We start from the raw sequence: 14117 nt of genomic DNA, 5'->3' as shown, positions 1-14117 counted from the left end.
ATATTTCAACACTTATGGAAGCTAGCAAACACCAAATTCAATCATTGGATACGTGATTTGAAGAATTTTTGAATATTCTTTTAATAGAAAATGTTAGTGCAATCCATTTTAAATATTGTTTGTCGATATATAGATACAAATTTGATTATAATTTGATGTGTTATGTAATATATAGTGAATTCATTAAAAATTGTATGTTTGAATGAAATGTTATTTCGAAATGGTAAGAAATTTGACAAGTCATTTGATATATATTGTGTATTCATTCAAATAATTATAATTTTTATATGTAATTGAATAATTTGTAATTTACACATTTTAAGTAATTCAGATGTTTGAATAATTTGACATGTAGAAATCATCATCATGCCAAGGAAGAAACCAAAGATTCAAACAAATGCAGATAGGGAGAGAGATTTGACAATTAAAAGAGATAAAATGAAATTACTATGTGAACAAAGAAAATTGCAAAGCAATGATGAAGAATTAACTTTCGAAGATGATCAAGAAGCACCAGTACAAAGAAACAAGGAGGAAGAATTAGAAAGACAAAGAGAACGAATGGGATTGTTACGCTCAAGAAGACAATTGAATTGTGAAGCTACACCATCCTCCAATGTTGGAGTCATATCGTCTTCTACACCATCTTCAAATGTTGGAGTCATATCATCCACTACACCATTTTCCAATGTTGAAGTCATATCATCCTCTCATGTTGAAGAGACACTAATTTATAGATCCGACGATATACACACTCCATCATGTCATGTTGAAAGCACAACATCAACACATCAAGTAGGTGATATTCCATCTTTTACATCTTATTGCCAAGGCACATCATCTTCAGTTCAAGGTACGCAATACACTCAACCTTATATTGATGTTCAAAATGTTGAGAGAATTGAAGAGATTAGAACACCATCTAGAATTCATTTTAGAAAACCAAAATATTTGATTGATATCGATACTAACATTTTGAAATCAATGCCTGACAAGGTTAGCAAGTGTACTTGTCAAGGAAAAGTTAATCATACATGGAGATTTTTTTTGAAGAATTAAATATTACAAATCAATGCCAATTATTTGTTGAAATGATGAGGAATTTGAAATTTAGGCCTATCATGAAGATTCTTGGGCTAAGAACGATGGATGATTCAAATGAAAGAAATATTGTAAAGAATCTAATGAGTGCTTATGACAAAGTGGGTTCTAAATCACGCACCAAAGATAGTAATATCACAAGATGAGTACTCACATCGACAATAGTAAGTAGCCAAATGAAGAAAGCTTGACTCATTAGAAAGAAAAGCAAAACATTAAAAATTGGTAGAGGTACCTTAAGGAGAGCCATGCTAAGGCATGAGAGATTAGAAGATCCAAAAAAAAATGAGTTATGGACATTTAGCGGTAGACTACCGCGAAAGGATAAAGAAATTAGTGAAGCCTTGAAATCATTGATCGAAGATTTTTGGAAAAATAACACACGTGTTTCTCCTAATCAAAGAGATGTTGTAAGAAGGAGGATTGGTAACCGAAATTGCGAGCCACATGCGAAACATTTTTTGGACTCAACTCAGACACAATTTTTTGCAAAATTTATTGGTATGTATCCTCAAATTCGAATAATTCAAAGATTTTTTGAGATGGGTAAACCTTTTTATGTAAAAATAAATCACACACGCACAACTTGTTGTTGTAGGATACATATTGAATTTTCTAACCATTTTGATGTTTTTAGGCACATATGTGTAGTTTTGCATTCTCAGTTTGTTTTGCAAGATTGTGACATAAAAGAGCCACCAAGATCTTCAAGGAAATTCATATCCAACATTTTATGTGAAATAGGGGACAGCCAACAATTTTATAAAACATCATGCTTGGATGGTATGTGCTTATTTTGTGGTTCTTTGCAACTTTTATCAACTTGTCAACATATGGATAGTACACATGCAATTGGAAATGAAATAGTAGATTATAGAAAATTCAAGATAGTGACATATGCTCTAAAAGATGGGAAACATGGTAAAATATGTGATCTAGTTATTGAAAAGATTCTAGTGTATGAGTTCATGAAGATTTTTCGTGAAAAGATTATGTACGAGTATGCAAGGCATACCCATAGAGCTCAATGGTTGGATTTGCAATTCAAGTTGTGCAAAGATATGTTTCCATTGGATACCATTGTTTTGGTTGTAGATTTTGTAGAGAACTACACACTACAACCACAAAATGAGGTGGAAGAAAAGTATTATACATCTCAACAGGTTTCTATATTTGTTCACATAACATTCATGCATTCACCTACAAGTACAGAGGATGACAGGAAGATTTTGAGGGAGTACCATTTTTACATCAGCGATGATCAATCACATTCTACGAAGTTTGTACATGGTTGTTTTCAACTATTTTATGGAGATTTGGCTAACAGGGGCATGTCATATCGTCAACACATTATTTGGTTAGAAAATTGTACATCTCAATTCAAGAATGCATGGATGTTCTATTGGTTAAGCAGGATGCACAAGTTGTGTAGAATTCAATATATGTGGAATTTCATAGAGGCTGGTCATGGTAAGGGAGAGCACGATGGTGCAGACACATGCATTAAAAGAGCCTTGGCTTGTGAAGAACTAAAGTAAAAAGATGGAGCAATATTGATAGATGCAAAATCTATCGTCCAATGGTGTAACGCTACAACGGGTCTAGGTAAGGAAGGTGAGTCTACAGTTCATAGATTTTTTTGGTTGATAGATAATACTAACATTGCACCATATCAAGATTGTTGCACACTAACAGGATCTAGTGAGTTACACTCTTCTAGAAGCTCTGATGCAGGTTCATGGAGTATCCAGACATGAAAAATGGCATGCTATTGTCCATCATGTGCAGAGAAACATTGGGATGACTGCGAGTCAACTGAATGGGTGGACAAATGGGATATACGGGTTTTGGACCCAATTGACACCTATTGTCCCCCACAAGCACTAGAAATGGTAGAGATGGATTCATCTATTGACTTTGACCGCTTGTCAGATTTAGTGCAACCTAGTAATATATATATATATATATATATATATATATATATATATATATATATATATATATATATATATATATATATATATATATATATATATATATATCTTTGTAATTTCAATATGTAACTTTATAACTTTTACCCAAGTATTTTCTGAATTAATGACTGCATTTTGTACATTTGTCATTGTAGGCCATGTTTTTGCTGTTATTGCACCTGAAGACAGTGAAGAAGGGATAGATTATTATTTGTGTAATTTTGTTGAAGCCAAACAAAAATTGGATCACTCGGTTATAGATGGTGAAGGTTTAGAGTACCATGTTGGTGCGGTGGTTTTAACATGCACATGGCTTAGACAATATCCTATGAAGAATCCTAACTTGTGGTTATTTGAGGATTGGCAAATAGAGAGGAAGATTCTTCATTATTCAAACCTTGTTGTCGCATCAAATGTCCACTTGATAAAATATGGTGGAAAACCACATAATAAGATTCTTTGTAAAGTTCGCGAGTCAGACCATGAGGCAATACTTGAGACATTAAAATTTCAAGCGGATCCAGTTGGCTCATTAGATTGAATTGGGAGATAGAGAAAAAGTGATCAATTGGATCCAAATACAATGTTACAACCTCTTCCCCAAGACTATCACATGACTAAGGTGGACCGTATTGTTATGATGTGTAAGTGATGAGATTTAGTTTTGATTTGTTTAGAATATAGATACATTATTTGAATTTATATTAGATTCTTTAATAGGACCCATTTTTTAAATCTTATCTTAGATTTGTTATTGTGCTAATTCTTCATTTGTAGGTCACGAAAGAAGAGGGCTAATAAAGTTGACGCACAAGTGATAAAGGGTGAGATGCCAAAATCATCTCCACAATGGTATTATCAATTCACATCCTCAATATTTATTAGTGTTCTTTGTTCAAGTACCATTGTATGCTAATCATCTTATGCCTTAAATTGTAGAGGTTAAATTACGTCAATACTAAGGTTTTTAGCATCAATTGGTCACGCTAAGTATAATAGTTGTATCATGAATCCTTCTAAACCAATATGACTAAGATTCTCGGAAGAAGACTAAACCATATCATCTGTCTACTCCCTCTTTATATAAGATTTTGTCAAACAATGAGAATGAAACATTGATTATTACTCCCCCCTCAATGTAAAATTCTCATTGATTGCATTTTGTAAAGTTTTAAGTCACTATCAACCTCTATATCATTTTATTCTTCTTATCATCAAATTACACAACAATGAGAATAATAACGATGACTTCTTCACATGAACCTGACAATTATAAATGCTGCACCTTAATAAATGTTTGGGCTTGGTCTTTACCATTCGAGCTTATAATACAATACATTGGCTTCATTTGTATTTCAAAGTATTTATTATGTTTGTTCCAAAAGTCATTCTTCATTCGCCATTATGAAAATGCGACTATGATGAAAGGCATAGTCTTATAATTTTTAATTTGTATAATGGTATAAAAGCTTGGTTGTGGGTTTGAATCCATTGCCCCCATGACCCTCCTTCTCATGCATTTATTCTTCTACCTCCTCCTCCGCTTGGCCATTTTGCTACACCATCTGGATGGAACTCTAGCCTTCCTCAAACCCATTATACATGACCTCTCCTTCTTCAAGATATTCTATAAAAAGTTCCTCAACCCTTGAACCTTTCAAAACCCCAATCTCAATGGAAGGCTTCTAGACCAAAGGAACTAGTAGATTCGGTTCTTTAAGAGAAAGAGACAACAAATCCAATTTTCTAGTGACTAGATGGAAAATTGGGGAAATCATTTCAATTAGTTGTAAATCGAAATGAATTATAAGTAAACTATATCAATATAATAAGTAAGGGTATGTGTAGGATCATGGTGTGCCAAAAAGTAGCGATCTGAAAAAATGTAGTTCTGAAATGCCTCAAAGAATTTCAAAATCTATTCCAACTTTTTTCCCACCCATCCTGATACTAAATGAAAATAATTAATACCTTTATAAGTCCTACTATATCTTTTGATATCAACCTTATATGGTCAACTTTGAAACATCCCGAAAATGTGTTTTTGACATGTTCTTATGTGTTGTTTACTTCAAGCATGTTGCTGACAACTTTTTTTTCACCAAAATTTGATGTAATGAAAAGGGTTTCTTAAGAATGTTCTCAGCTTTTCATAAATGTAAGGTTTGTCAAATTATGAGTTCAGTAAGTAATTATTACTTATTTTCTAATGGAGTTAGCTACAAAGTGTTGATTGACATACTAGCTCAAAAATAGCTATAACTTTCAAACCGTATAAGATTTATGAAATCCAAAAGATGGGTCACATTCTATGCTTTGACTAGTATTAGAAAAAAAAAGAAAAACTTAATTTTAATTTTTTTTGAACTACTTAAGGTGGTCAGACATGGGAGTTTTTTAATTCTCAAATTAGTATAGTAGAAAATTCATAATTAATTATCTATTTGGAATACAAATTCCAAAAAATATGCGTCACATCCAAGCATGAGTCTACTTTTTATATCTATAATTATATTAAAAAATATTATCATTTGATTTTGATTAAGGTGGTCAGACATACACCTACTTTTTATTTTCACCCTAAAATTTTTTTAGTACTGCATTAAAATCCAAACTTTTGACCAATCAAATAATTTTTCCTCCAGATAACACCTCATAGTTTAGAAACTAGATTCAAATTCCTACAGGTTATTTTATTACAACTTTTTGATATAAAGTCTAGAACCACTTTAAAATTATGTTTCAAGTTGACATAACCCTGATTTGCTGGTTTTTCATTGCCACTTAAAGCCATAGTTTGGTACACCATGATCCTGCACATACCCGTAACTTAGTAATTATATCAATATAATTTAATTACTAAGGAAATGAATTTATTACTCTAACATATAGTACATTATTTTGCAGACAAAGCTGTTGAATTTGATGCTTAACAGATTTACATACATGTGTAAAAAATAATAAGTGTTGTAGCTTTGGGATCAACACTATAAAATGAAGGATGTCATACTACATTCACAGAGGTACCAAAATATTATATTTGATATGGAGACAATAGAAAATGTGTATTCTTCATAACTGCATTTTAGTCTCATGTATTATCATTTTCAGCTATTGACATCAGAGATACCTTTACATCTTCATCATTGTATTGATCAACAAGTCCTTATTGCACTCACTAGTTCTAAGCCAATGACTAAGGTATGAAAGAGTTTACATTAAATTTTCATTAGTACTAAAATTCAATATAAAATTCATAGGCACAATCGAGTGGTAACTTTGATGGTTTTTGTAGGGTCTTATTATTCCTAACCATCAATGTATCCCTGAGGTGTATATACAGAGGAATTATCAGCTAGTTGTAAGAAAATATTAAGTTTTATGTGTAAATATATTTTATATTTTTATATAAAATAGTTATTTATTCATATATAATTTTTATTGTAACATGTCGAGTTACAAAAGATTCTAGACTAATGCACTAGTGAGCATGTTAGGAAGCCCTCGTTATATACACTGGTCATCTCCCACTTGTTGGCAATTAAAGACAATTAGGGATTTATTTTGTTCCCCTAGTTGGAAAGAGTATATATCTAATGATGTACATTTTAAACCTATATGGCATTATTCGGCATATGTTTTTTATATTTTTTTCTATGTATGTCATTTTTTACATATATTTCATGTATGACATTATTAGACATGCTTATGATGTTTCAAATTATTGATAAATGAATTATATGATATTGTTAGACCTTATGGAATCAACTTTGATTTTTTGTTATCACATTGGTTTGATGCTTGTATTCAATCAATCAATATATTTTCCTTTTAATTCTTCCACATTTGGCATATCCATCTAACAATGAACTTATGATACTCCCATCAAGAAGTGCATGATTGCATGGTTTTATGGTGGATGTCCCTCTCTTTTTTAAATTCCAATTTTATTCATCTACATGAGTAAGGGAGATCAATTCCATTTCTTTCAATTGTATTTAAAGGTCATTAAAGTTTTTCCAAACAATGTGATTAAATAAATATTATTCAGCATTTACCTCTATCATCAAGGTTGATTCATTCCTCCTCTTATTTTACCAAATAATTTGGATGAATCACCCATGGCTCCTTACATTTCTTGAAGAAAATTTTCAAAGACTTTGCAACATGTCTTCTCTTCTTCCATATAGTTCATGTTCATTGAAGACATTTGGTCAAACAATATTTATGCTTTGTATATTCTCACAACACCAATAGTCATGGTACAATGCTTACAAGATCCATAGTTGAAGAGAAGCTATGTGAAGCTTCTAGAACCATGGACCTATACTTAATTTAGTATTATTGCATCCATGTTACTTATGAAAGTGGAACTTTCACATAGATAAGTAGGGAAACCAAAATTCAAAGCCAAACTTAACATAGAAAAGTAAAGCAAGCCTCAACTATATTCTCATTAAACACTATGAATTCAAATATCTTTGACGGGGCATATCTCGGAGCTCGTGCAAGATATGGATGAGGTTATAATTCCTACAGGATCGTGTTGCAGAGACCTACAATAACCTCTCTTGCTTTTTGGAGATTCCATTCCATTTTCATTCTACAATGCCATCTCGGGTGATGTTGAAACTTGCAGCGTTGGCAAGTACAAAGTTGCCAACTGCCAAATCTCTCTCATCTTTCGTCATTGGATCAAACTATCTACTCCATTAGCTTTGAGTGGCTGGGTAAACCCTATACCCAATCTCGTCTTTTCCCCTTCAGTGCTCGAATGTTCTCAGGCACGCTGAACCAGAATGTCGCTAAGGATCACTAAATGCCACAGGGCTGCAATTTTTGATAGGGAATATCTCAAAGTTCGTGCAAGATATGGATGAGATTCTAGTTCCTAAAGGATCGTGTTATAGAGACCTACAATAACCTCTCTCACTTTTTGGAGATCGCATTCCATTTTTATTCTACAATGCCATCTCGGGTGATGCTGAAACTTGTAGTTTTGGCCAGTACAAAGTTGCCAACTACCAAATCTCTCTCATCTTTCATCATGGGATCAAACTGTCTACTCCATTAGCTCCAGGTGGCCAGGTAAACCCTATCCCCAACCTCATCTTATCCCCTTTAGTGCTTGAACGTTCTCAGGCACGTTGAACCAGAATGTCCCTAAGGGTCACTAAATGCCATAGGGCTGCAATCTTTGACAGGGCATATCTCAGAGCTCATGCAAGATATGGATGAGATTCTAGTTCCTACAAGATCGTGTTATAGAGACCTACAATAACCTCTCTCACTTTTTGGAGATTGCGTTCCATTTTCATTCTACAACGCCATCTCGGGTGATGCTGAAACTTGCAGTGTTGGCCAGTACAAAGTTGCCAACTGCTAAATCTCTCTCATATTTCGTTGTGGGATCAAAATATCTACTCCATTAGCTCTAGGTGGCTGAGTAAACCCTATCCCCAACCTCATCTTGTCCCCTTCAGTGCTCGAACGTTCTCAGGCACACTGAACTGGAATGTCCCTAAGGGTCACTAAATGCCAAAAGGTTACAATCTTTGACAGGGTATATCTCAGAGCTCATGCGAGATATGGTTGAGATTCAAATTCCTACAAGACTATGTTGTAGAGACCTATAATAACCTCTCTCACTTTTTGGAGATCGCATTTCATTTTCATTCTACAATGCCATCTCGGGTGATGTTGAAACTTGCAGTGTTGGCCGGTACAAAGTTGCCAACTACCAAATCTCTCTCATCTTTCCTCATGGGATCAAACAGTCTGCTCCATTAGCTTCAAGTGGTTGGGTAAACCCTATCCCCAACCTCATCTTGTCCCCTTCAGTGCTCGAACGTTCTCAAGCACGCTGAACTGGAATGTCCCTAAGGGTCACTAAATCCCACACGGCTGCAATCTTTGACAGGGCATATCTCGGAGCTCGTGCGAGATATGGATGAGATTCTAGTTCCTATAGGACCATGTTTTAGAGACCTAAAATAACCTCTCTCACTTTTAGGAGATTGGATTCTGTTTTCATTCTACAACGCCATCTCGGGTGATCTTGAAACTTGCAGTGTTGGCCAGTACAAAGTTGCCAACTGCCAAATCTCTCTCATCTTTCATTGTGGGATCAAACTATCTACTCCATTAGCTTCGAGTGGCTGGGTAAACCCTACCCCCAACCTCATCTTTTCCCCTTCAGTGCTCGAACATTCTCAGGCACGTTGAATTGGAATGTCCCTAAGGGTCACTAAATCCCATAGGGCTGTAATCTTTGACAAGGCATATCTCGGAGCTTGTGCAAGATATGGATGAGATTCTAGTTCCTACAAGACTATGTTGTAGAGACCTACAATAAACTCTCTCACTTTTTGTAGATCACATTCTATTTTTAGTCTACAATGCCATCTCGGGTGATGTTGAAACTTGCAGTGTTGGCCAGTACAAAGTTGCCAATTGCCAAATCTCTCTCATCTTTCATCGTGGGATCAAATTGTCTATTCCATTAACTCTGGGTGGCCAAGTAAACCCTATCCCCAACCTTTTCTTTTCCCCTTCAGTGCTCAAACGTTCTCAGGCACACTGAACCGGAATGTCCCTAAGGGTCGCTAAATGCCACAGGGATGCAATCTTTGACAGGGCATATCTCAAAGCTTGTGTGAGATATGGATGAGTTTCTAGTTCTTATAGGATTCTGTTGTAAAGACCTATAATAACCTCTCTCACTTTTTGGAGATCGCATTCCATTTTAATTCTACAATGCCATCTCGGGTGATGTTGAAACTTGTAGTGTTGGCCAGTACAAAGTTGCCAACTGCCAAATTTCTCTCATCTTTCGTCGTGGGATCAAAATGTCTACTCCATTAGCTCTGGGTGGCTAGGTAAACCCTATCCCCAAACCCTTCTTGTCCCCTTCAATGCTCAAACGTTCTCAGGCACGCTGAACTGGAATGTCCCTAAGGGTCACTAAATGCCACAGGGCTGCAATTTTTGACAAAGCATATCACGAAGCTCGTGTGAGATATGGATGAGATTCTAGTTCTTAAAAGACCATGTTGTAGAGACCTACAATAACCTCTCTCACTTTTTGGATATCACATTCCATTTTCATTCTACAATGCCATCTTGGGTGATGCTAAAACTTGCAGTGTTGGCCAGTACAAAGTTGCCAACTGCCAAATCTCTCTCATCTTTCGTCATGGGATCAAACTGTCTGCTCCATTAGCTCCTAGTGGCTAGGTAGACCCTATCCCCAACCTCATCTTGTCCCCTTTAGTGCTCAAACATTCTCAGGCACGCTCAACCAGAATGTCCCTAAGGGTCACTAAATGCCACAGGGCTGCAATCTTTGACGAGGCATATCTCAGAGCTCATGCGAGATATGGATGAGATTCTAGTTCCTACAGGACCATGTTGCAGAGACCTACAATAACCTCTCTCACTTTTTGGAGATCCCATTTCGTTTTCATTCTACAATGCCATCTTGGGTGATGCATATCTTAATTATATTGTTGGAAAGCGTATCTAGCATGTCATTTTTGGAAAGAAAAATCATGGAACTTGGTAAATATTTCATAAGTTAATGAAATGTGTTACTACTAGATTATGTAAACTTAGGATTATATGATCTCCAAGAGTTTGGTTATGTCTTTAGCGCACCTTGGATGCAAGGTAGTGTGTAGCTTCTACTCCCTCTTTGTGAGTAATGTTAGTCACTTTGTATATGTAAATTGGTTTTCAATTGGGTATGTTATTTTCAACCTTAATGGTGATGAAGGATTAGCTTGAATCAGCTTGTAACTATCTAGCCACCAAATTTTTTGTGATTCCATTAAAAGTGGGTTTTGTTCATTTTTTTTTTTTTTTTTTTTTTGTGCTCTTAACCTTTGAGGCTTTGAATTTAAACTTGTGCACTTTGGTTTTTGAAATTTTATGTTCTTGAGGTGGCTAGGAGGTATGTTCTATGATGCTAGTTATGTGTTGTGATGTTCTCTATCAAGTTCAATGTGAAACATTGATAGAATGTATAAGGGAGTAGATTGCGAAGAACATACCATGCTCCTTTTTGTAATACACTATTTATTATGTTTTAATTAAACTCACTTCTAAATCCTATCTTCCACTTGGACCCATTCCTCTTTTGGCAATCCCTGAGATTGCCAATTCTTATTAATTTGAGTAGAGAAAAGATGAACCATATTAATACAGTGACCTATAGATTGAAGGAGGATGGTTAAGAAATGGTCAACCAGAGATCAGCCAAGGATAAGGATAGCATAGTAAGAAAATGATTATTTATCTGGTGGATATAAGTCTTTTATATAACAAACCATTTATATGCATAGTAAAAGAACTGAATATAGATTTGAGACATATTGATCACCTACAATCTGATCATCTTCACAAGTATGCAACTTTTGTTTCACTATTTCATGTGGGTTTATTGAACTTTCTTTATGAGGTCATTTACAGATGGGATGTTCAAAGGTTGAGTTCCTATGGGCTGTCAATACTTTGACTATACTTTACGTCAACGATTATCAATATGGGAAAAAATGGATCTTGTTGTATTTTGAAGTATTGAGAAGATGGCCTTGCCCTTCCCCAGGAGTTTCAAAAATGGGAGACATTAGGTAAGAGAGTGAAAATGTTACTATCGCTTCAACACACATGACACAATTGGAAATACAAATTTTGATGGTAATCATTTTGTGATAAGGGAGAGACTAGGGATGATCATTGTTACTATCTCTTTAGTAGTGGATTTTTGTTTTCTCTTGAATTTGGTGGTGGGGGATCAGTGGTAATTCTCCTTCGATATTCCTTCTTATGATGTTAGTGACAAGTGTTGCTCTTTGAAAACACTTGTCCAATCTTTTTTAAATTATTAGTTAAAAACAAAGAATTGTAAGTATTAAACATGATTAGCCTTTAGTTCCTAGAAGATCTTTATTTCCCCATCAATGCATTTAGAAAGTTAAGTTTTAAGAAGATCATAAATAGAAAAAATTAGAGAAGCGATTTAAACATTTATATTGATTGGAAACATGTGAGTCTTGAGTTTCCTCTGCCTTTTAAAGAACATTCCTTAGCTAGCATACCTAATTTCACATTCCATAAGAGTGTCATTGCGCTAAAGATTTAGGAAACCAACTTCTCTAAGATAAAGTTTCCCAGTCAATAATAATCTAGCCTATTGAGGTACATAATACTTCTGAATTAAACTTGTGTTAATTTAGTATTAATTTTGTAATTAACTACAATTTCAGTATCTGTGTACAGGGGGTGACTGAGAAAACTATTTGAGGTCCAATTTGAAAATATATTTGTAAGGATCTTGACCAAGGTTCACAACTTCGATGATTAATACATTCATTGAGGCTAGAACCTCACTACAAAAAAATAATATATAAAAAAGGTAGTGAATAACGTCATCTCTAGACCCAAATCAACCAATGAAAGTCAAATCAGCATAATGTGGAACAACAATATATGCATTGAGTGGGTTGTCATAGAAAAGCTTCAGAATAAAATTCATGTCTAGAATTAAAAGACCTTAAAGAAAATTTATGCTTGTAACACAAATGGCCATTCAAAATTGAATATGATTACAATATGTGAAATAGCATTACAAGAACTTGTAATGCTCTTGTGAACATCGTGTTAATTCTTGTAAGAATCCCTAAGATGCTTGTTATACTGAAAATTTTGTTGAAATTGAATTAATTTTTATCCTGTCGGTTAATTAGCTTAGGGTGATATATGCTTCTTGGATGGAATAATGAGTTCGTGATTAACTTTGTATTAAGATTCATAGCATCTTCTAGTTATTTGCAAAGGAAATTTATAAATTAAGCTAATGTCATATGGCTTGCTTGAGAAAGATGTTCGTGTTCTTATTGATGGGTACTAATGGCTATCCACATTTAGTTCTTCAATATCCTATTTGACAGGCTTTCCATAGACATTTCTTTGCCTTACTAAGTATTTTTGAAAACATATTTGAGTAGAAGCACTATAGTAGATACTACATGATGTTTTAACAAATAAAGTAATGGGTTAAAGACTATTATTTCCAAGCTATTATGTCATAGCATTTTAATTGTAATGATCTTAGACTAATGATATTCTGGAAGGTAACTTTGACATGTATCAAGAAAGACAACCTATAGCCAAGGCTTTATTGTGCCTACAACCAAAGCCATAAATGCTCATAGCCAAAGCCACTAGTGCACATAGCCAAAGCCATGGATGCTTATAGCCAAAGTTATGAGTGTTCGCAACCAAAGCCATGAGTACATGAAGTCGATGATCAAAATTGTTTACAACTATTCACCAGAAACAACTTCTTTGCAGTTTTTGAGAAATACTAATAAAGCAAAAAATAACATCTACTAGTTGGTAGACATAATGGTAACTCTCTAGCAATTGAATTTAATTTCATACGTGCACATATCTAATTTAATGTCATACACGAAAATATCTAATTTAACGTCATACATGAACAAACATATAATATAAAATGATAACCAATAATGTCATATACATTAACAAACACATAATATATTATGATAACCAATAATGTCGTATATGAACAAACATATCATATATTAACCAATAATGTCATACATCAAATATAGAATGTCATATGTACATCAAATGTATGTTGAAAATGTCTCTCTGATGCCTATATATATACATGGGGAAAGAAACAAGTCTCTCTCTCTCTCTCTCTCTCTCTCTCTCTCTATATATATATATATATATATATATATATATATATATATATATATATGTATGTATGTATTTATGTATGTATGTATAAAATATCTCAACTACATCTTTTCCTTCCCACGAGGGGAAGGAAACAAGTCTCTCGATGTCCTCTTCCGTCGTGTGGAGGGAGACAGTGGAGATAACGGGGCCCTCCTGACACGCTTACTTGACCTCTTGTTGAGGCTCTTCTCCAGGTCCAACTGATACAAAGAAAGTAGATATGAATCAATATTTATTATACATTGAAATCAAATATATGTACACACAAAA

The sequence above is a fragment of the Cupressus sempervirens genome, chromosome 9, assembly GCF_028749045.1.
Source record: "Cupressus sempervirens isolate cs-2001-9-10 chromosome 9, ASM2874904v1, whole genome shotgun sequence".
Lineage (NCBI taxonomy): Eukaryota > Viridiplantae > Streptophyta > Pinopsida > Cupressales > Cupressaceae > Cupressus > Cupressus sempervirens.
This window is presented reverse-complemented; position numbering follows the sequence as displayed.